The sequence below is a fragment of the Pyrus communis genome, chromosome 6 (assembly GCF_963583255.1).
Source record: "Pyrus communis chromosome 6, drPyrComm1.1, whole genome shotgun sequence".
Classification (NCBI taxonomy): domain Eukaryota; kingdom Viridiplantae; phylum Streptophyta; class Magnoliopsida; order Rosales; family Rosaceae; genus Pyrus; species Pyrus communis.
Genome location: NC_084808.1, coordinates 1,088,957 through 1,098,077, shown reverse-complemented (window position 1 = coordinate 1,098,077; position 9,121 = coordinate 1,088,957). Strand labels below are relative to the sequence as shown.

At 39.1% G+C, this 9,121-nt stretch overlaps 1 non-coding gene across 1 annotated transcript; it reads left to right on the top strand.

The window, feature by feature from the left end:
* The first annotated feature begins 5,384 nt into the window (after positions 1-5,384).
* LOC137738521 (small nucleolar RNA R71) lies at positions 5,385-5,495 on the top strand. Its single transcript, XR_011068965.1, has one exon. It is a non-coding gene; the product is annotated as a small nucleolar RNA R71 (small nucleolar RNA).
* Positions 5,496-9,121: the final 3,626 nt, after the last annotated feature.

The window sequence follows — 9,121 nt, the reverse complement described above, 5'->3', positions numbered from 1 at the left end:
GCACCTTTTTCCTGGGTCATCCAGCGCTTGGCCAAGTATTGAGGCCTGGAATGCTCTAGCTCCGATGTCTTCCGCTCCGATGGCTTCCGCTCCGATGCCTCCCGCTTCTATGCCTCCCGCTTCTATGCCTCGTAGTGGGGCTTCACGTAAACAACCTTTGTGAAGCTCCATCTTTCTCCATGTTTAGTATCTTATTTTTTTTTTTTTTTTTTTTTTTTTTTTTTTTTTAATCAAATCAAACGGCATGGAATTGATCTTTGAATGGAGGGTGGTATTTGAAATGATCCGGTAATGGTTTAAATTCTAGAGTGGATGCCTGAATCATTAACAACATATTAGTATAAAAGAAAATTGAAATTCGGGGAGGCGGCTTACCTTTGTGCTCCGACATGAACTTACAAATAAACACCCCTTCGAAAGTTATGACATGTCCCGTGTCATAAACCCCTTTTTCATAGCAACCCAATAGTTTGTCTACAAACATAGCCCTCATATTCATTCGTATTAGTAAGCAAAAACACACTTAACCACAACTAACACAAGGCAAGTAGGCAAAGAATATGGAATGGTGACAACATAAACACAAAATGAGGAAAGAACACAAACCACACTAGGTTGCCTCCTAGTAAGCGCTTTATTTAATGTCTAGGCAAGACATGGTAGCGTGTTTACGGTGTTGTAAACTCAAGAAAATCTACAACTTGATAAACTTGCTCTTCCTCCACTTTCTCCAAATATGGTTTCAATCGCTGCCCATTGACTTTAAAAGAGGTGCCATTCTTCATGTTCTCTATCTCCACAGCTCCGTGGGGAAATGTTTGCAGCACCTTAAATGGTCCCACCCACCTAGACTTCAATTTACCTGGAAAAAGTCTCAAACGTGAGTCATACAACAGTACTTTCATACCTTGGTGAAACTCCTTCCGTAGGATGGCCTTGTCATGATAGAGTTTAGTCCGTTCCTTGTAGATTTTGGCATTCTCATATGCTTCATTTCTGAGTTCTTCCAACTCATTAAGTTGGAGCTTCCTTGCTATTCCAGCATCCTTGTAATCAAAGTTGAACTTCTTGATGGCCCAATATGCACGGTGTTCAAGCTCCATTGGCAAATGACAAGCTTTCCCAAACACAAGGCGATAAGGACTCATGCCAATGGGGGTCTTATATGCTGTTCTATATGCCCATAGTGCATCATTCAACCTCAGTGACCAATCCTTCCTTGTAGGGCTTACGGTCTTCATCAAAATGTTCTTGATCTCCCTATTGCTAATCTCCACTTGTCCTGAGGTTTGAGGATGGTACGGGGTTGCCACTTTGTGGTTGATGTTGTACTTCTTCATCAAGGATTCAAAGGGTTTGTTGCAGAAATGGCTGCCACCATCACTAATAATAGCTCTTGGGTTCCAAACCTACAAAAAATCACATCTTTAAGAAAATTCAAAACAACCTTATGATCATTAGTTATTGTAGCAATGGCTTCAACCCATTTGGATACATAATCTACTGCCACTAATATGTATAAGTAACCAAAAGAGGATGGAAATGGTCCCATGAAATCGATTCCCCAAACATCAAAGAGCTCCACCACCAAAATGTTGTTCAATGGCATCTCATTTCTTCGGCTAATGTTCCCCATTTTCTGGCACCTATCACACTTAGAACAAAAATCAAAAGCATCTTTGAATAAAGTAGGCCAAAAGAAACCAGATTGTAAAACCTTTAGAGATGTCTTTTTGGCACCAAAATGTCCTCCACATGCCAATGTATGGCTGAACGTTAGAATGCTTTGTTGCTCACTCTCTGGGACACACCTCCTAATGATTTGGTCAGGGCAATATTTAAACAAATATGGTTCGTCCCAAACGTAGTGCTTTACCATGGCAAGGAACTTCTTTCTTTCCTGAAAAGAAAGATCATTTCTAATTATACCACAAACAAGATAATTAACAAAATCAGCATACCACGGTTCTTTTTCTTGAATAACAAGGAGTTGTTCATCTGGAAATGATTCATTTAGAGGCAAAGGTTGTCCAACTCCATGGTTTTCATTGAGCCGTGACAAATGGTCAGCCACAACATTATCACTTCCCTTCTTATCTCGAATTTCCAAGTCAAACTCTTGTAGTAAGAGTATCCATCTAATTAAGCGTGGCTTAGCATCCTTTTTTGTCATCAAGTACCTAAGGGCTGCATGATCAGAAAACACAATAACTTTAGATCCAACAAGATATGACCGAAACTTCTCTAAGGCAAAAACAATAGCAAGCAACTCCTTTTCAGTTGTGGAATAGTTAAGTTGAGCATCATTTAGAGTCCGGCTTGCATAGTAGATCACGTGTGGGAGCTTGTTCACCCTTTGCCCTAAAACTGCACCAATAGCATAGTCAGATGCATCACACATTAATTCAAAAGGTAAAGACCAATCTGGTGCCATAATAATAGGGGTTGAGGTTAATTCATGTTTCAAAGTATTGAATGCATCCATACAAGCTTTATCAAAATGAAATACAACATCTTTAGCTAACAGATTGCATAATGGACGAGTGATGATTGAAAAGTTCTTAATGAAACGACGATAAAAACCCGCATGTCCCAAAAAACTTCTTACTCCCTTCACGGTTGTGGGAGCTGCCATATTGGTGATGATGTCAATTTTGGCTTTGTCCACCTCCATTCCTTGGCTAGAGATTACATGCCCCAACACAATTCCTTGTTTCACCATAAATTGGCACTTTTCCCAATTGAGAACCAAATTTGTTTCCTGACATCTTTGAAGTACTAAAGAGAGATGGTTAAGACATTCATCAAAAGAGGAACCAAACACTGAAAAGTCATCCATAAATACCTCAATGAATCTTTCTACCATGTCAGAAAAGATTGCCAACATGCATCTTTGGAATGTTGCTGGAGCATTGCAAAGTCCAAAAGGCATTCTCCTATATGCAAATGTGCCAAACGGGCAAGTAAAGGTAGTTTTCTCTTGATCCTCCGGAGCAATTGCAATTTGATTGTAACCTGAGTAACCATCAAGAAAACAATAGTGTGAGTAACCTGCCAATCTCTCAAGCATTTGATCTATGAAAGGCATAGGAAAGTAATCTTTTCTAGTGCTAGAATTCAACTTCCTGTAATCGGTGCAAACACGCCAACTAGCCGTGGGCTTTGTGGGCACAAGCTCTTTGTTTTCATTCTTCATCACCGTGATTCCCACCTTCTTAGGTACCACCTGAATAGCACTCACCCATTTGCTATCAGAAATGGGATATATGATCCCCACATCTAACAACTTCAACACTTCATTCCTCACAACTTCCTTCATGTGTGGATTGAGCCTCCTTTGTGGTTCACGGGTTGACTTTGCTCCTTCTTCCAAAAGAATCCTATGCATGCACATGGTAGGGCTTATTCCCTTAATATCTGCAATAGACCAACCAATAACTGATTTGAACTCTTTTAACACCCTAATTAGTTTATCTTCTTCATTTGGGCTGAGGTCAGAAGTTATGATAACTGGAAGAGTTTCAAATTCAGCTAGATATGCATACTTTAGATGTGGTGGAAGTGGTTTAAGTTCAAGTTTTGGTGCCTTAACAGTGGAAGGGATTAAATGTGACATCGATGGTTCTAAAGGCTCTAAAAGAGGTAAAATATTCAAAGGATACGGTGCCAATGCTTCCAAGGCAGCTACCTCTTCCATGAGTGCATCTTCTTCATCAAACTCATCTTGAGATTGACTCAAAACAGTTTGTAATGGTTCATTAGATTGTGCCTGCAAGAACTTAGAGAAAACAAGCGAATCAAGCACATCAATGGCATAACAATCAAGAGATGAAGAAGGATGTGAAAGAGACTCAAACACTTTGAATTGAACGGTCTCTCCTAGCACTGTCATAGTGAGGAGTCCATTTTGCACATCAATGATGGTCTTGGCCGTGGCCATAAACGGTCTCCCAAGCAAAATAGGCAATTCTCGGTCATGTATAGGAGCTTCTTCCATGTCCAACACTACAAAATCCGCAGGCAAGATTAGTTTATCAATTTGAACTAGAATATCCTCCACTATACCTCTTGGATATTTCACGGATCTGTCCGCAAGTTGTAATGAGATGGTGGTGGCTTTCAATTCCCCCAAACCTAGTTGAAGGTATACGGAATAAGGCATTAAGTTGATGCTAGCACCTAAGTCAAGCATCGCCTTCTCTACCTTCTTGTCTCCTATGGTGATGTTGATAGAAAAACTTCCTGGATCCTTGAGCTTTGGTGGAAGTTTTCTTTGCAACACGGCACTTACATTCTCGGACACCACTACCTTCTCATGTGGTCCATACTTCCTTTTGTAGTTGTTTAACTCTTTGAAGAACTTCCCATAAGCTGGCATGTTCCTAATGACATCAAGCAAAGGTAAGTTAACATTTACCTTACTTAGAATATCAAAAATCTCCTTAAATGACGTATCCTGCTTGCTCTTGGCAAGTCTTCCAGGGAATGGTATTGGTGGAGTGTAAGGTTTCTCGGCCTTGTGAAGATTTGGTGCTTCAAACGAGGGAGTAGCATGGCTTGGTTCCTCATTTGATTTCTCATTTTCTCCTTGAGTAACCCCTGCATTCACATGATCAGATTCATTAGTAACTTCATTGCCAACTCTATTATTGATAACCTTACCACTTTTAAGTGTAGTGATTGCTTTGGCTTGCTCTTGGTTCCTTTGGAGTATCACGGGTTGGCTTGGAAACTTTCCAACCTCTCTTTGGCTCAAGGCATCTGCAATCTGCCCCAATTGTGTCTCCATTTTGGTTAGAGCCGCCGAATGTTGTTGGAGAGTGCTATTGGTGGTTTGTTGGAATTGCAAGGTATTTTGGGCTAACAATTTAACCGTATCTTCAAGTGTAGGTTTTGGTTGGAAGTTTTGGAATTGATTGTTGTTCTTCCACGAAAGATTGGGATGATCTCTCCAACTTGGGTTATATGTATTGGAATACACATCATTCCTTGGCCTTTGATTGTAAGAATTCATGAGGTTCACTTGCTCTTGGACATACTCGGGGTAAGCCTCCTTAGATGGACATTGATGAGTAAGGTGGCTTGGTATGTTGCAAATGGCACACACTTCACTTGCTTTTGGCACCATGTTGAGCACGGATTCAAGCTTCTTTTCTAGGTTAGCTACCTGCAAAGAAAGATCATGATTAGAGCTTGTTTCATATACTCCAACTCTCTTACCCCTTACATCTTTGTGTTGAGCATTAGATCCCAACATCTCATAAATGTTATATGACTCTTGAGCATTCTTTTTCTTCAAAGCTCCACCTGCTGCATTATCAACAGTTGATTGACATGTTTGGGTTAGTCCATCATAGAAAATTTGCATTTGTAAGTGAAGAGGTAACCCATGATGTGGACATTGCAACAAAAGGCCTTTAAAGCGCTCCCAACACTCATTGAAAGGTTCTCCATCATCTTGTTTGAAGTTGAAGATTTGTCCCCTTAATGTGGCTGTCTTTTGAGTGGAAAAGAACTTTTCCAAAAACTTCTTGGCCACGGCATCCCATGTGGTGAGTGAACCAGGTACTAGAGTCATTAACCAACCCTTGGCCCTATCTTTCAAGGTGTAAGGGAACACTCTCATCCTCAGATTTGCTTCACTTACTCCCTGTAAAGGTAAACCACTCACAACATTGTAAAATTCTTTAATATGAGCTAAAGGATCTTCATTAGGTAAGCCATAAAAAGAAGGAAACATATGGAAATGTGAAGATTTAAGATCATAGTTTCTAGCTTCTGTGGGCAGCAAGATGCATGAAGGTGAATTTGGTATGATTGGTTGAGCAAAATCCTCCAAAGCTCGAAGATCATCTTGGTTGCCCGCCATCTCTTCTTCTCTTTCCCAATTAAAGTGCTCAGATCCTTCACTTGTTGGACTAGACGGTTTCCCTTCCTCTTCTTCACGGACAATGGAGGAACTTGTTGGCACAAAGCTTTCCAAAGTGTTGCCCTTTAACCGTTCAATTCTTTGGCCTAATTCAGCAAGTCTATTTGACATATACTACCTGAAACAAGATAAAACAAGTTTGAATAAAAATCAGAAATCTACTTAAAATGAAAAGAACAAGGTTTAATATCAAAACAAGCAATTATAAGGGACTGAAATCAGTCCCCGGCAACGGCGCCATTTTGATTGTTGATTTCCTTCTTCATGCTAGAATATGTTTAGTATAATGGCACAAGTAAGGGTGTCGAATCCACAGGGACTAATTGGACCTATATAATCACTTGTTTTGCAAGAACTCTTTACTAGAGAAGTAAAACTAATCAATGTAGGCCGATTTGTTGTTGTAACTTGAAAGCATAAGGAAATGAAGTAAACACAAAATGAATGAATCAACAGCTAATAAAATGAGATAGTACCAATGGAGATGAAGCTAGGGATTCGATTTTACCATTGCTAACCCAAGGCCATGCTTGTTGAATCAGATTATACTCATCCATCTACCTATTTCTTGAGTTTGTTTCACTTAGATATGATCAACCATATGATGTGTGGATTTGATCAAATGTCTCTAATCATGAGCCTAATTGTGATGTGCAACTTTGGTTCCTAATCAAGAATATATAGTGCACAAGAAACTTTCACAAAACCAAAGGGAACACTCGGCAGGATGTTTGCAAAACATTCCCTTCATTCATTCACATATCCACCAAGATTATGCATGATGTGTGCTTTAATCTTGGCTAAACAACCTGTGGTTAATTCAAATGATGATCAAGCATTAAAATCAACACACTAAGTCACAATTAAAACGGAGAATGAAACAAGAAATAGATAGATTAAATGAGAATTCTGAATTAACTGCATGGCAATCTTGCAAGGCTACATCGAATCCCTAGAGAGAGATTAGTTACACTTCATGTTTACAAAAGGTTTGACATAAAAATATATAACATGAGTGAACATAGGATTAAGAAGAAAGAACCCTTGAAGCAAAACTGATGTCGAAATCCCTTAAGAGTTGTCTTCGGTGTGGGTGCTCCAAGTGTGTTGTAAATGAAGGTGGAGCGGCTAAGGTTGAATGGTTTCTGCGAATGGGAGAGTGTATGGAATGGAATGAAGCCAAGAAGAGATTGTGTAGAAATGGAAGGGGATTTGCGGCAAAGGGGAAGATTGGATGTGTTTGTGGTGTCTTGTGTATGAAAATGAGATGAGATTTTTGTGTATGAATGCATGGGTTTTTATAGGGGGAATGGGAGAATATGTGGGTGATTGTTTAAGAGTGAATGTGGTTGTTATGATTGAGAGTGCATGTGGATGAAATAATGATGGAAAAACAGCTAGGTTGTTGGTGTGTGAATGCATGTGTTGAATTGGTGGTGCAATGATGAAAGAGTAAGTGCATGTGTGTGTGAATGGTGGTGCAATAGTGCATGTGTGTGTGAATGGTGGTGCAATGATGAAAGAATAAGTGCATGTGTGTGTGAATGGTGGTAGCTAGGGTGAATTATGATGAATGCATGTGGAATAAAGATGGAGAAGGTGGTGTAATGATGAAGGAGTAAGTGCATGTGTGTGTGAATGGTGGTGCAATGATGAAAGAGTAAGTGCATGTGTGTGTGAATGGTGTTTCTTGATGGTTTTGGGGTTGTGATGCATGTGAATGCATGTGGCTAAGGGTTGTTGATTGGGCTAGAGGTTTTGCATGGCTCAAAGGATTGTTTGATTGGGCTAGGCCCTTTGTTTTATGTCCAAAGTGCATACAAGGCTTTCAAATTCGTCCAACACTTTGACTCCAAGCATATGCTATCCATTCCAAGCCCAATTTTGCTCCAAAATGCTCCAAAATGCATCTTTTTGCTTCCTTAGCCATATGAACCTAAAAACACACGAAAATGGCTTAAACTACTAAAACAATTATGAATTAACAACATAGATGCATGAAAACAAGCTACGTAAGTCGCCTAAATATGCTCCTATCATCTAGTCACTGGTTTCACGGGAATGCTTCATTCCTGGTGGGATAAGCACTTAACTTCTCATTCCAGAGATGAGATACGTCATGCGGTTAAAAAAGATGAGGAAGGACTTCCCATCTTTAATGAATCTATAGGACAAGAAATACCTGATGGAGTAAACACATTACTCTATACAATCATAGAACACTTTATAGGAACACCTCGCAATGTCACTACTCGTATCCACGACCAACTGAGTAATTTAAGGTGTCTAACCTTAAGTGATTTCAGATGGTATAAAGATGTTTTTATATCCAGAGTCATGCTTCGTGAAGATAGTAATCAACCTTTTTGGAAAGAAAAATTTATCAATGGTTTGCCAAATCTTTTTGCTCACAAAATCCGAAATGTTTTAGTAAACGATGAAGGTGTCATACCTTATCATACCTTTACTTATGGGAACATAGTCAATGTTATCCAGAATGAAGGATTGAAAATGTGTATAGACATGAAGATTTCAAAACAAGTCAACAAAGATAAATCTATTGCCAAATATGAACTTGGAACGTTTTGTGAACAATATGGTTTACCTCCCATATCTCCTTCGCACAAGAAAAAGAAAGCTCAGCACACGAGCAAATTTTCAAAACCCCATTCCAGGTTTTACACAAACAAAAGGACTTCCACCAAACCTTTTCAAAACAAGAAGTTTTATGAAAAACCTTTTTGAAACCCTAAAAAGAAATCTTTTCAAAAAACTGGCAAGGATTTTCAAAAGAAAAAAGGAAAATGCTACAAGTGTGACAAATTTAGTCATTTTGCAAACGAATGTAAAGTTAAGAAACCGATTAATCAGCTGAAAATCTCTGATGAAGAGAAAGTACAGCTCATCCAGGTTTTAGAACTTAGAAACACCGACTCTAGTCAATCAGATAAGGATTTGGAATTATCCTCTTCTGATCATAGCAGTTCCAGCGAAGTTTCTTCACCAAACATCAAGTTTGGATGCACAGACACTTGTTGTAACAAAATCTCAGTGCTAAATAAGCAAGAAGAACAAGAAGAGTTTTTAATGGAATTAATAAGCAAGGTCGATGACCTAGATTTAAAATCTTTTTATTTGAAAAAACTAAAAAATTTGATTTCTCTTCAAAAACCCTGCACTAGCCAAACACCA